The sequence below is a fragment of the Quercus lobata genome, chromosome 1 (genome assembly GCF_001633185.2).
Source record: "Quercus lobata isolate SW786 chromosome 1, ValleyOak3.0 Primary Assembly, whole genome shotgun sequence".
Taxonomy (NCBI): Eukaryota; Viridiplantae; Streptophyta; class Magnoliopsida; order Fagales; family Fagaceae; genus Quercus; species Quercus lobata.
The window spans coordinates 36496402-36512330 of NC_044904.1; the positions used below are offsets into that span (position 1 = coordinate 36496402).

General features: G+C 33.8%; 1 protein-coding gene and 1 pseudogene across 1 annotated transcript in view; both read right to left on the reverse strand.

Moving 5' to 3' along the window:
• The window catches only part of LOC115988906, a 29811-nt gene extending 16970 nt beyond the window's left edge, over window positions 1-12841 (reverse strand). Inside the window, exons 1-2 of the mRNA XM_031112546.1 lie at window positions 12837-12841; window positions 7225-7226 (exon numbers count right to left, since the gene is read on the reverse strand). The gene's annotated coding sequence lies outside the window, so the exon portion shown is untranslated. The remainder of the gene's footprint in view (window positions 1-7224; window positions 7227-12836) is intronic.
• Window positions 7798-9705, reverse strand: LOC115988912 (annotated as a pseudogene).
• Window positions 12842-15929: the final 3088 nt, after the last annotated feature.

The following is a 15929-nucleotide window of genomic DNA, read 5'->3' on the forward strand; positions in this document are numbered from 1 at the left end:
TGTTTTATACCTCCTGGAGTAGAGATATCAAGGGAGTTATAGGATGAACGGATAACAGACCAAACAAATTGTACCATCAATAACACACCCAAAATGATAAAAATTTAAATAGATTAAAATGTTAGATTGAGAAAGAACTTAACTGTTTATTTATAACTGTCAAAAATGTTAAAGGATTTCCAAAACTACTAAAGTTTGTCAGGGTTAAGCCTTATAAATAATAAAAGGTGGACTTGAAATAGCACACATAAATATTTGCATAGGTATGTATTTCCAATTAAAGCAATCCAACATATTTTTATTAAAGCACCCATCTACCAGCAAAGAATCAATCAATTAGGTAATAGAAATTCACACATCAGTAATCAAACCTAGTCTTCAAAAATACAATCAAGTCAGTTCACCCCATCATCACACCCCATTTTTCATATAGAAAAAATATACACCCATGAATATAAGTTATAAAACAGAAATACATGACTTAATGACACATTGAACAGCAAGATGCAGCTTAGTGACCATGGGCCATCATCAAATAGTTTATGCCAGTTCATTTATTCTATTATTCCAATACATGTACAACAGTTCTCTTGTAGGCCTTTTGTCAAATACTTAACAGATATAGCCAAGAAATAGAACTTGATTGATGTATAGGCGCTGAAATAGAGGAACTTTAAAATAAAAAAAATAGAATAATGTAATATAGAAATTAAAAACTTATTGACATATTAGGATGACAGATATAAAAAAGAAAAAGAAAGCAAAGAACAAAAAAAATTACTTATATTTATTTTGATTGATGGTATAATGACTTAAAAATGAATGAAAATATGTAATTTAATTCAAAGTAAAATTGAATCGATCATTCCCCTAATTATGTCGTGCAAACCTAATCCCTAAATATTCCTGATTCTTCGTAATCACATTAACATCCACTCCTTTTCTTCCAAGTGAAGGAACACATTACACAACTCTCTCTAGTCTCCAATAACCTTGTCAATTGTTAGATGCAAAATATGGAGTATAAATGGATTGTACCATTTACATTATTGGCATTTATATTAGTGTTAGTGAATTGTGACAAACCTTCATTCGATGGAAAAAACCTTCCTTATGTTTTCCGACGTCCATATGTTCGGAATTCCTGTCCTAGCTGCAACACAAAGAAAAGTCAATGTTGTATATTGATGAAGGAAGGCGAAGGAATATGCTGCAATGGGAATGTTAGTCAGAACATCCAGAATACCCAGTTTGACCGTATGAGTCTGTATGACCGTGCTAGGAAAACTTATAAGCCGTCGCCTTGGTCAAAAGAAAAAATCATCAACCCAAAATAAGAAAAAATGAAAGATAATTTAACTAACAAAATGTGGAATCAAAGTTTCATTAATTTATATTTTTTGGAATGCTGAATACTTGCTGATATGATCATTTGAAAGTACTATGCACAAATATTCATCATAACAAAAGCATATCACTGACTCCAACCAAATGTACAACAACCAATTATGCATAATACAAAATACAAAACCAAGCAAAACACATCATAAAAAGGTGAAAAAATTATTACTCAAAAAGGCTATTTTGTGGATGGCCTACTCATATGTCTCATAAGTCCTTGCTTCATTGACTTCCACACTAAACTAACATTTTTAAAAATCATCGAATCAAATAAAGTGTTATATCTTCCAGAGTAACAGGGGAACCTTTCATTTCTACATGAGCAATAAATTTGAAGGAAGCTGTAATATCAGTCTATAATGGAAGTGGCACATTGCCTCATAATCATCATCTATTACATAGTGTACATACCCACACTGTTTGTCTAATACCCACAGTACGTTGACTACTTGTTGTTGGATACATTATCAAAAAAATTTAAATTGGGGATCAAGCACTTCATACAGATTTACTTTTGAGTTTTTAGGGAAAAAAGAAGAAGAAGAAGAAATAATTAGTAAAAATTATGATATGTACAGAAAAGTAGGTGAAGCTTTTTGGCCAATCTTCTTGTGATATGGTCCACCTTTGGAAGGCAGAGAAGTACCACATTGGCTGTAAAGGCCATTGAATTGGACGCTGGAGTTGTAATTGTTAAAGATAGTGCTTGGGCTGGTGCTCATGTTAGTGGAATTTTCATTCCTTCTCTCTTTGTTTTGGGATTGGAGAATTTCAAAGCAAGTGTAAATTTGATGAACATAGATGCAAAATGAGCGGTACAAATAACATATGAATCCAACAGGAGCTACAATCAGAAATGAAGTCCTACTTGCTGTGAAAATCATTTATGATTCAAGACTTCGCTTGTTAGATAAAACCCTAAACCCTTTAATTTACAAAAATTGGACGCTGGAGTTGTAATTGTTAAAGATAGTGCTTGGGCTGGTGCTCATGTTAGTGGAATTTTCATTCCTTCTCTCTTTGTTTTGGGATTGGAGAATTTCAAAGCAAGTGTAAATTTGATGAACATAGATGCAAAATGAGCGGTACAAATAACATATGAATCCAACAGGAGCTACAATCAGAAATGAAGTCCTACTTGCTGTGAAAATCATTTATGATTCAAGACTTCGCTTGTTAGATAAAACCCTAAACCCTTTAATTTACAAAAATTGGACGCTGGAGTTGTAATTGTTAAAGATAGTGCTTGGGCTGGTGCTCATGTTAGTGGAATTTTCATTCCTTCTCTCTTTGTTTTGGGATTGGAGAATTTCAAAGCAAGTGTAAATTTGATGAACATAGATGCAAAATGAGCGGTACAAATAACATATGAATCCAACAGGAGCTACAATCAGAAATGAAGTCCTACTTGCTGTGAAAATCATTTATGATTCAAGACTTCGCTTGTTAGATAAAACCCTAAACCCTTTAATTTACAAAAATTGGACGCTGGAGTTGTAATTGTTAAAGATAGTGCTTGGGCTGGTGCTCATGTTAGTGGAATTTTCATTCCTTCTCTCTTTGTTTTGGGATTGGAGAATTTCAAAGCAAGTGTAAATTTGATGAACATAGATGCAAAATGAGCGGTACAAATAACATATGAATCCAACAGGAGCTACAATCAGAAATGAAGTCCTACTTGCTGTGAAAATCATTTATGATTCAAGACTTCGCTTGTTAGATAAAACCCTAAACCCTTTAATTTACAAAAGTAAAGCAAGCTGAAGAGTAAAAATTAAATTTAAAGCATAAGTTTGAGCAGTACATGCAGTTTTTGGATTTTATATAGCAAATACTTCTGGTATAATACTTCAAAATCCAAATAGAGCCATGGTATTGCATATATAGTTTAAATTAAACTTAAATAAACCAATAATGATATAAAAAAGACTACCACAGATACACATAGTCTACTCCAACGTTGCCCCAAACAAAAAATCTACAAGGCATTCAATAATCAAATAGAACATAACAAACTAAATCTGAGTTTCCAGCCAGTTATACAACTTCTTAATTGAATGCTTACATAATAATTCAGCCAATATGTTTAAAACAGGGCATTCCCAGCACAATTAGAAACCTAAAATAAACTTAAAAGCTCAAGTAACCAACACCCAATCGTGCATAAATTACAATAAGAATTCAAAGATTGGGAGCCATACATGAACCTAGATAAGAATTCACAAAATTAAATCCAAAATAAACTGAATAGAAAATCAGAATTATAAAGAAAGCAATAAAAATTCAGAATTATAAAGCGACGCTAATGTCAAATTGGTGAACGAATCATAAGCAGATTGTATACACAAACATCTAATGCCTTCTAATGGCAATATCTAGATTTAACCTAGTCAAGCACAAAGTGCAAAGACACTTAGTTGAAGGAACCAAAGGCTTGACAAGAAATATTCGGCAAACACATAATGGGGCAGCAATGAAGTTTTATAGGTCAAACCTCATACTCAACTACTTTAAATTTCAAATTGACAAATAATTATAAAAATTTCCAATCAAATTCAAAATTATAAAATCTACAGAGAAATTATAATCAACATTAACATTCAAACTGTCTCATGTTCCTTCAATCAAACAATAAAAAACAGAATATTTATTTAAAACAGAAACCATATATTTGCTGTGTGTTTAGAAGAGAGCATACCCAAACAACCTTCAAGCAATCAAGCATCCTTTGTTGTTTCTTGAAATAATCAGCTACCCAGTATCTTTTTCCTACAATTAAATGCATAAGATGAATGAATGCATTAAAAATCATCAAATTTTGATTTTTTACTTTCCAATAGAGCTTAACATCAACTATGTCAAAGAATAATACATTGTTCAATGATATTAAAACTCCAAGCATAAAAGCAGAAAATTTTCCTTTGTTTCAATATGTCTTTAGTACCAACCTTCATGACTCTTTTACAATTTTATTTGGATTGTGTGTCTCAACAACATACCAATGCAATTATTAATTACTTAAAATTCAAAAAAAAAATATTTATACATGATAAGTTACAATTCAAATTGAGTTTCATGAATTCTTTAAATGTAAAGAACTCATATACTAAAAAAAATTCAGAATTTAGTACAGAGGCAAACAAATACCATACCTTTAACCTTGATTCGAATGGAGGAAAAGACTGAAGAGAAAGGCAATAAAAAAGCAAAAATTAACATAGACAAATAGTTAACCCTATACCAAAAAAAAAATCAGAAATTTAGAATAGAGGCAAACGAATACCATAACCTTATACTAAAAAAAATTCAAAAATTTAGAATAGAGGCAAACGAATACCATACCTTTGACCTTGATTTGAATGGAGGAAAAGACTAAAGAAAAAGGCAATAAAAAAGCATAAATTAAACAGGAATATTAGATCTAAATAAAAGTGAATGGAAGAACAAAAATTAAGAATGAAACCTATAAATTGAACAGCCGTGAAAAAAAGAAAAAGAAAATAGTTATAGAATCCTAATTAAATTTGTATATTAGTTAACCTTTGGGCCAGTTTCGATGGGCTGGGTTGGGTGTGATGGTGTATCGCCGACCAACATAGTTGAGGTTGCATGTGGTGGTTTGTTGGTGGGTCTGCATTTTGGAGGAAGTAGAAGTGGTATTTGCCGTGGGTCTGAGGAAGGAGATCTATTGGTTTGTGGGTATGGCTGTATGGTGTGTATGGTGGGTGTGGTGGGTTTTGATTGAGGAATCTGTGGGTATGGTGGGTATGGTGTCTTTGGATGCTTTGTTGTGGGTCTGAGGAAGGAGATCTCCATTGGTTTGCCGATTTGTTTGAGCGTTGGGGGAGCTGGTAGAGGAGGAGCGTTGGGGGAACTGGCAGAAGGAGCTTAAGGTCTGCATTTTAGAGAAAGAGAAGGCAAGGCGTTTATCGGGTTTGGGTTTTAGAAAAATTTTATTTTGCATTTATGTTTTATTTTTAGTTTTAGAAAATGAAAATTTATTTTAATATTGTGCTGACGTAGAAATTTGTGGGAGTTTCAAAAGTTTCGGTTTTATATATATATTGATTAGAAGCCACAAAAATGGCACAATAAAATTAGTTCGTAAATTTGCTAAGAACAAATGCTATCAAACAAGTCGGGTAATGCTCACATGGAAAGTTAATTTATATGCTGATTTTCCAAATCATGCAATTATATTTTTAGATTAAAGCCACAAAAAAAATTTATGAATTGATTACTAGAAAAGCATTTTATTGATTATTGATGGAAGCTGTACATTTTTAGACTTCTTAAAACACAAGTTGTTTAACCTAGTTATTTAGCCAAGTGATTACTTAGATAAATTATTCAGATCTAGATTAACACAATCAAATCATATCATGTAAGTAATGTGGAAATATAAAGAACACACGTTATGATAACCAAGGAAAACCAAACCGGTAAAAAACTTGGGAGAATTTAATCTAGCTATCCTCAAGATAAAAAGCAAATCCACTATGAAAGAATTGAAGTTTGTACAATAGAACTTAGATCACTAACATTCTATTGCTATCTCGAGTAAAAAAATTACTACCACGACCCATGATAACTCCGAGTTCATGGACTACTTCTTTCTTTGATTTGCAGCAACTACAAGTTCTCTTACTTGTGACTTTAAGACTCCACTCAAAGGTTTCAAATCTTCTTTAAATTCTATATGCAGCAACTAAAGCGATCGCCAAGTTCTTGACATAAATCTTGATCTTGATAATTCAAAGTGTGTATGAAGGTAAACACCTCTAGATCTCACAAGAAATTCAATACATAGCACATCAAAGACCTTATAGAGCTTTTGGGTACAAAACCCTAGATCTATAAAAGAGGCACAAGCTGCACTCTAATCTCTCTCTGAAAAGCCTTGAAAACCCCTCCTAAGGTTAGCTTATGATGTCCTCTAAATACTGGAAAAAACGGATCGCAATTTGGGATTCAAACGGATAAGTTATGGCCTTTTTACATTTGTTATTTTTGCTGATATGCGACTTTCGATCGATCAAATCTAATTTTCAATCAATCGAGCCTTGTAGAAATTGAATAGTAATTTTCTTCAATTACTTGATTTCAAACTTAATTTAAACCAAACTTTGAGCAAGTCTAAACGTAGACTAAATGTTTTGATCATGGTTTGTCAACATATATAAATTGAAGTTCTAATATATTAGTTCCTAAAGTTTTAGAACCTAATAGAAGCACGTGTGATTAAACAACAATGTTGAATTGAGCCATTTGGGATCTCTTTTGTTAAAACAAAATAGTGGTTAATTCATGCATATGCAGCAAATACACAATTAAAACAAGTATATTAACACATATAAATCGGGTTTCAAAATTATATTTAGGAAAAAGCAGGTTGAATATTTTTTTAGAGTTATAACAATGACTTTAACCCTCTTTCTCTCTTCGTTATTTTCTTTTATGTATTTTTTGGATTGCATCATGAGTTTACTCTTGTTTTTTGTTTATTGAGTTTTTGATGGATTTTGATATATATTAGGACTAATTCATATTTGCCAACATTAACTCACGCGAAAAATAAAAAAAAAAAAAAAAAAAAAAAAAAAAAAAAAAAAAACTTAAATAGGACACATGACACTGAATTAGACAACAATTGAAATTCAATTTAGAATTTAATTGAATTTTCTCTCCGTTTTGATTTTAATTTTATATATATATATATATATAGATTTAACTGGTGATGAATGACCTAGGCCGACGTTACCCACAGCACCAAATCCATTGTATTTGAAGAGTGCTCTCTAAGATACCATGTAATGTTTAAACCGCTCTCATGTGCTTTCCTTTTGTTATTATCATATAAATTGCTCTCCATGTTGCACTTAAAATAGCCATATTAAGCAAGAGTTTCTTCTTTTTTGGGTTCAATTTTCATGTCACCTAATTTTGCATCTTTTTCATGATGATATAGTGAGACTTTGTGAACGATTAGAATTCAGTAGATTGCCTTTTCAACCTGCTTCTATGTAATTCTTCCACTAGGCACTAAGAGCAATTTCAGACAGTAGAAAGTGAACACTTGACCGCGTTGCTCAAACTGTACTTTAAAGCATAAAGAGTACAAAGTGCCAAAGACATATTGTAAACAACAACTCACAAGTAAATTCAAAGGCAACTGTATAGAGGGAAACATGGGGGATCAAACAGGCTTTATCTAAAATTTTATGCTCCTTTTAATAACTCTCTAAGGAAATTAAGAGAGCCAAAGAAACATTCATACACGAGCATAAGCACTCCCCCATTATTCTTCTAAAGATATCAAATCCTTCTTCCAATGTCATTCACCTGGAGATTGGAGAACCATGAAGAAGGAATCATATAGTTAAACCTCTTTATTAATCAAACATGGGGGTTGCTCTTGAATGGCCCAAGAGCTTACGCAGCACCTGCACTCATCACGAATCGGTGGTAGAGAGCTGCAATGGTTGCGCCAATGAATGGCCCAACCCAAAAGATCCACTGGAAAAGAAAATAACAAGTAGATAAGATACACCATTTTTTGAGGGGTGGGGGGTTGGGGGGTGTAATATGAAACGATGCATATATACATATAACTGATCATAATTATAGCATGCGGAAGATCCATAGTCAACTCCAAAATTTTAGAACTTCTCATGATCGTCATTGTTGTATATATACTGTGCATATAATTAAATGATACAACAACAAAACAACTTTAGCAATAATGCAAATAATCAGCAGTCTAAGGAAAGTGTACTAACATGGTCATCCCAGGCCGCGGCCTTGTTGTAGATAACAGCAGCACCTAAACTCCTAGCGGGGTTGATGCCAGTGCCAGTGATTGGGATGGTGGCCAAGTGAACCATGAACACCGCAAATCCAATGGAAAGTGGTGCCAAAACCTTAAATTCATTACAATACACAATCTATCAATAAAACATTGATATTATAACTCATACTATAATCCGTAATCATTCATTTGTGGCTAAAAAATAGTCCAAGGCTGAGGGCCCAAACAATAATCTACAATTGCCGTGAAACAAAATAGGGCAATTCTTAGGTTGTTCATAGGAGGTGTCCCCACGGATTCCAAAAACCTTAAACTCAGTACATGTACACACATGCACTTTTAGGTTTTAACCCCCCCAAAGAGTCTCAAGTACCAATCAGTAAATTAAACTAAATTTTTTCCTTTGAAAAGGATAAAACAGATCTTTTATTTTAATAGATTAAACATAATTTGATCATTTTATTTAATTGCTCTTTACCATTGACTTAAAATAAGATATCAAACTTTTTTTTTTTGGTTGATAATTGTTATGTTATGTGTAATAGGCCATGTGTAATATATATTTCCAATTTTTTTACTATGCAAAAAACTCTATAGTTTATAGCGAACTGAATCTCAAACTGGAGGAATGTTAAGGTACATGCCGGAGCAAAGGAATTTTTAGCTGCCCTCTTGGGATCAGTGGCAGAAAAGACGGTGTATACAAGCACAAAGGTCCCTATGATCTCGGCGCCCAATCCAGCGCCTTTGCTGTACCCAGGAGAGACCGTGTTGGCACCACCACCATTCCTTTCGTAATAACCCATCTGAATGGCCTGGACGATCCCAGCACCAATGATGGCACCCAAGCATTGAACCAGCATGTACATCACGGCTCGGATAAGCGACACCTTACGAGCCAACAGGCTCCCGAATGTCACTGCTGGGTTAATGTGACCATCTACGCACAAAACCAACTTTTAAAGTTAGCTAATAGCTAAGCCTAAAATCCACGTAAAAAAACAAAGAAAGAAAAACCCAGCTGAAATATTTAACCAAAAACAACCTTAATTATCTGAAGCTTAATGCAAACTAAATTGTAATGTTTAACTTTAAAAGCAAAGGAAGCAAAACTTAACAAAAGTGGGAAAATACGTAAGAAAGAAAGAGAGAAATGAAAACCCACGTACATGAAATATCACCAATGCAGTAAGCAAGAATGAAAATCATGCCACCAAAGGCCCAAGCAATCCCGAGATGGTCAAGACCACCACAGGCGTCTCTAACATGGCTCTTGTAGCCAATCACAGTCAGCACCGTGACATATAGAAACAGCAAAGTAGCTATAAACTCAGCTATCAAAGCCCTGTAAAAGGACCACTGGGATAGCTCCACAACATGGAAAATCGGTACTGGAGCTGGGTCGTGGTAGTCTTTGGCTGAAACTTCCCTGGCCATATGAAAGACTAAGAGAAAAATGCAAAAGTCTGAAGCTTTTGTGAGTGAGTGAGAGAGAGTTTTTGGCTTTGGTGTAGAAATTAATTTGAGGCAGTGTAGAGGTTATATAATGGGAGAGGAATAGAAGGAAGCGTAAAAGGGACAAGGATTTTTGGTTTAAAAGTCTAAACAGAAAGGATTAGCATTTGACTATAGCAAATTGAGAACTGAAATCAGCTACTAATTCTTTTGTTTCTTTCGCTTTCACCGACCCCACATTTCCTCGTTTCTGAGAGAAACTTTCTCTGCATTTTCTGGCAAGTCTTGTGCAGCACTTACTATACGCCTTTGATCATTAATTTTTGTTTTATTGTATATATGAAGAAAATAGATTCTTCCACTGCTTTTGGAATTATGCTAGTTAAGAATAAAAATTATACTTTCTTTTATATAAAAGGTTTTAATTCTGATCACTTAAAAATAGAATAAGGGTTTTAAATGAACCAAAAGTTTAGCCAAAAAAAAAAAAAAACCTCATTTATGTTAGTTTATGTGAGTTGTTCAAATTGTAGACCGAACCCTTCTCATTAGAGAAGTCGATGAAATGCTAGCAGCAACGGTGGCAGCCAAAGAAGATAATAATGGGAATGAAATTGAAGCAGATGAAGAAGTTTAGGGTATTGTGAATTTTTTGGAACTACATTTGATAAAAAAATGTTTTTCTTTGTTCTAGGATCTGAACAGGTTAGAGGTTGACTTAGTGTAATCCAATTTGAGGTACTCAACATTTCAAATTTGAATTTACCCAATTTAAATTGCACATGACAATTATCTCATAAAATTGCTGAAAATATCCTAAGTGAAATATGTTAGAAATCTACACTAACACTCTTGTCTAATCTCTCCATCCGGAATTCTCTAGAGTTTACTTGTGTACTTTAATTTCAGCCACATGTTTATAGAATAGTAGAAGCTTGTAGGAAAATAATTACTGTCAGCCACATGTTTATAGAATAGTAGAAGTTTGTAGGGAAATAATTACTGTCAGCCACATGTTTATAGAATAGTAGAAGCTTGTAGGAAAATAATTACTGTAAGAATGGTCTAGAGATTTCAAAGTTGTTTGGCTAACCGACTTAAACTAGTATAGATAGGATGTCATGTGCCTAGGTGCGATATGTGTGTGAAGTGTGGAATGATGTGTAGTGAAGTGTTAGGTGAAGTGAGGTGTGTGAAGTGCAGTAGGATATGAGACGTGTGAAGTGAAGAAAAGAAAGTTGAGAGTGGTTGCGTCATAGTGTTAGTAGCTAGGTGTCGAGGAGTAAGGTTTCAAGTGTGTGTAATTGTATTTGATGAGTAAGTGTCGTGTGTGTGTGAGAGAGACCGCGCCCCTGGCCCCTTTTTATGATGTTAGGCCAAACCCATGTGAATGGGTGGAGTTATATTATCGCTTCTCAAAATGGAGGTTTGACTAGTTTTATTTTCTCCTTTATATTAAGGGTTTTATAATGGAATCGCTACTTATTTAATTATTGGAAAAAATAAGAAAACCAAAATTGAAAAATTCCTCATTTTATTAATTTGAAATTGAATTTACATTGATCATAGAAAATTACATAGTTTTGGTCCTAGATACAATCTAAGATAAAGAATATGGCTTTGTTTCATAGTTACAATCTAAAAATCGAAAATTACATGGATAAGCATTTGCTCTACTAACCCTTGATCTAAATTCGAAGGCTATGTTATAAGGTGGGAAGGTGTTAGGTACCCACCTTGCCCAGTAAAACCGGTCTTCTAGACTATGGTGGCCAACATTCATATCATATTATCAAATATGTCAATCAATTTGCATGTTGAATTTAATATGTGTGCATGTGATAAAACCTAATTCTATTTATTAAGCATTTCATTTGGATTGAAAAATAAATTCTAGTGAATGTGTGTGAATGGTGATATCCTAGATTCAAGGATTTGAAAGAATTATTAAACAAACATGTTTTTCATATTTTTGATGTGGATTTAAGATTAAAATTAGTGTTATACATGAACATGTGATGAACAATTAAGAACATGTGAAAAACATATAAGAACAATTAAGAACATTCAAACATATTCAAAGGAATTTAAATGATTATTATCATGCTTTAATGTTAAACTCTCATCATGGCAACGCAAAAAACAATTAGGGAAACGGATTATACCTTTATGCAAGATCCATTTGATGGAGGATGAGATTCTATAGGAAGGTCCTAAAGGTGGAGGAAAAGAAGAGTTAGGAGAGGAAGAGTAAGTTTCACTCGATACCTTGAGTCTCAAGAAGACCAAGATATGACAAGACTACTCACCTTCCTAGAACTCAAAAGAGGAGAAGAGATGAGGTTTTTGTGTGCTTTTTGAATGAAGGAGAGGGAGGGTTTATATAGTAGTGGTAGAGAAAATATGAATGGAATGTCATTTAATGAGGGTTGACAAAGAATTATGAACCTAGACCTCATTTTAGCCTTGAGAAAAATCTGGTGCATTAAATGGAGAGATTGGTAGGAGTGAGGAGCAAGCCAAAATTCGGTTTTCCCGTGGTTGCTGTAACAGTCTGTAGAGCCAATTTCGAAAAATCATATCTGACTCAATTCTGATTGGAATTGTCTCGTTCTTGTACTCCAATTGAAGCCTCAGATGTCTAATTTCTGGAAAAATTAACCTCATTCACAGATTCAAAATACTCTAAGAGATATCGATGAAATGGTGAGTAGAGGTCATTTGTTAGAAAATGGTTTCAGCATAATTAACATTAATAGGTCTCAAATTAGCTCCCAATTAACATTAAATGGCTCCAATCACTCCCATTTCAAACTTAATTGGTAATAAATTTATTCTAATTAAAAGATAATTGCGCAAATTACTCATTGAATAATTAATGTTTAACTATCTAGTTAATTAGGTATATACAACCTCACCATAAAATGTAGTCCTAACCAATCGAATTATGACACATCATTAATCTCAAATTGATTATAATTATAACCAATTTGAATCAATTGTTTATAATCACATATAGTCGGACTCAATTTGTGATAGTGCATCTCGGCCATTAAAACTTGATTTGATGATAACTTTCAATCTGGTAGTCCTATTAGGGCTTGTGACCAGTCGATTTGATCGTTACAACATTAAGATCATTTTGGTGAAATAAGATTAAGGATCCAATGACCAGAATCAAGATGCATATTTCTAAGACAAATTTACCCTTTTACCCTCCATGTGAGGTTAAATGCGAGTTGCAAAATGAGGTGTCAACAGTGTGCAGTGAAAGAAAGCTACTATGTGTGCACTAGTGTTAGTGAGTCAAAGCATCCGTACTTGTAAAGTGTTGTAATTCAAAGAGTCAAGTTTTAAATAAAAGCTCTTGTTTAGTATTTTGTTCAACAATTTGGTATCAGAGCGAGGCGGTCAGGGACCATGTTTATGGTGTTGAAGACAATATTTTTGGAGGTGTTCATTTTGCTCACATACAGTTTGGGACTGTGAATTTCGTGGTTTAGGACCAAGCATATTTGGTAGTGCGAGAGATTTCACCAAATTGTGATGGCGGACCTCTAAGCTGTCGATAGTATTAGAAGGCTTAATAACCAAAATCACAACACATGGTCGATTTGCATGGAATCCTACTTGCAAGGAAAGATTTGTGGGAGATCGTGGCTGGTGGTAAAACCACGCCTCCTGAGAATGCTAAAGCTTGGCAAAAGTGGAAGATTCAATTTGGGAAGGCTTTGTTTGCAATCAAGACAAGGATCGAGTAAGAGATGTTGGAGCACATCAGGCGTGTAGACACACCAAAGGTAGCGTGGGACACCTTTGTGACACAATTTTCAAAGAAGAATGATGTGAGGCTACAATTGCTTGAGAACGAGCTAACGTTAGTGGCATAACAAGATATGATGATCACATAATACTTCACCAAGGTAAAGTCTCTCTGTTGCGAAATCTCTGAATTAGATCATGTATAAAATATTTTTTATTCAAGAATGAGAAGGATAATCATTCATGGGTTGAGACCCGAATATTGAAGTTTTGTAGCTGCCATTCAAGGTTGGCCTATCCAACCATCATAAGTAGAATTGGAAAATTTGTTAGCTAACCAAGAAGCATTGGTCAAGCAAATGGTTGGGGTCTCACTAAAGAGTGAAGAGGAGGCACTCTTTAGTGGTCAATATAAAGACCAACCCAAGAGAAGATTTCATGTAGGTTCTAAGAATAGAAATAATGAAGATAAAGAAGATGAAGAGAGCTCTCAAGATGGAGGAGCTCAAGAAAGTCTCAACAATAATGAACGACGATCCATTAGTCCTAAAAATTGTAATGTCAAGTGTTTCAGTGTGAAAAAATGGGCAACCGTGATACAAACTTAGTGAATTAGAATTTACAGTGATTGGATATGAGTAAAAGAAGAAGAAGAAAAGCTAACTTGTTTAGATGGTACAATTCATATTCCATTTACATACAAGAAGCTTAACCTGTCATTAATTTAACCTGAACCTTCATGGGGATTTTTTTTTTTTTTTTTGGGTATATGTTGGTTACATTTCAACAATTTACTTTTGTGATTAAGCAAAAGGGAACAACACACAGATCTAATGATAAGCAATAATACAAATAAATGTGATAGAAAAAACAATAATTAAATAGATACTGTATATATAAGAAGAAATCTGCAAACAATTAAAAACTCACAGACCAAATGCATGAAAGATAAATAATTCAAATCAAGTCTTGTGTTTGACAAAATCTCCTTAAAGCAGATTTTTCCCCTCACAAAATCACTGTGGTGTTTTGAGACTCATGGATGTCTGCCTCCTAGGATAAAATGATTTACAGCACGAAAGCGAAGCACACAAGGTCGTGCTCTTGCGAATTACTCAATGTCTCTTTCTCTCTCTTTGACACAAAATGAAATGCACAAAATATTCTCACTTAGAGAGTTTTTTCTAGAAAAAGTAGTGTTTATGAATGAGGGACTATGAAAAATTAAACGTTACTGAACATGCACTCTGTTTCAATAATAACTGCTGTGCACAGACTAACTGACTCAAAAATTAAAATAATAAAATATTATTATTTGGACAAGTAGGCCCAATCTACATATGCCAAAAGCCCCACTCAATGTCCAACTCACGAGCATATAAACTCATATATTATCTCTTTCCTTTCCTATGTGGGACTCAAGATTTTCACCACTTTTAATAACATCTTTAAGTGAACATAGAAAACATCAATTTCTTATTCACTCCATGCTATTTTTTCAACAATCCCTCACATGAATGAAAATTGATAAACACAATGCAAATGATTATGCAGACACAGATAGGGTAGAAGAAAAGTTACTGTATCGGGAGAAGTAGCTTGTGGCTTTAAACTTTCCTTTGTGAATGACTATTGGATATACTAGCTAATCAGTGAACACGATATTTTTGAACTGTCAGCTGTTTGTGTATACCAAGACAATAGAATTCACACATCTCCTTTTCGAACATATTTCATTCTTATAGTTGTGTTCATTTCGGCCCTGAACATATCCTGATAAGCTCATAAAGTGCTTTAGAGAATTCAGCCTCGAAACTCTTATGGAAGCGGCCCACTTCACACTTATATATGTGACTCTTATTAAGAGTATCCTATTATACCCCACTTGGAATTCCAAGGTATAAGAATCATTAAAAGCAAAACTTACCCTAAACATCACTTACAGGCATCACTATTTCATTATAGGAATGGGTGGGAGATATTATCTCCATAGTGATAAAAATAGTCTCCACGATTTGGTTGTCCCTTTGAACTTAGATCTTGGGATCTCCAATCAATTAGGTTGGGTTGCCATCTCGGAGACTTTTAGGTCATAGGCTTTAACCCCATTTCCCTCAATGAGCAGTTTACTTGTTTTCCACTCAATCAATTGATTACGGATCTATTTTGTAATTTGGAACTAATTCCATTTAAGAGCAACTACCTCATGGTTTTGTCTCCAACAAATATGTAGAGACCTACCATAACTTTGTGCCCTACCAATATATACAAATAGAAGGCACAAGTATCCAACAATGCATGTCTGTTTAGATTTATTGACTTCCCAAAAATACATATGCTCTTTGCATAAGGTATTCTTACTAGACTGTCGTCACACTTCTCATGTGATTAAGCCAAGACAAGTCCATTAGATGTATTAGAAATTTTCATTTCTTGTATCACATCTACAACACTTACATGAGCCTATCCCACAACAACATAGCCTCTTGTGATATATTTTACA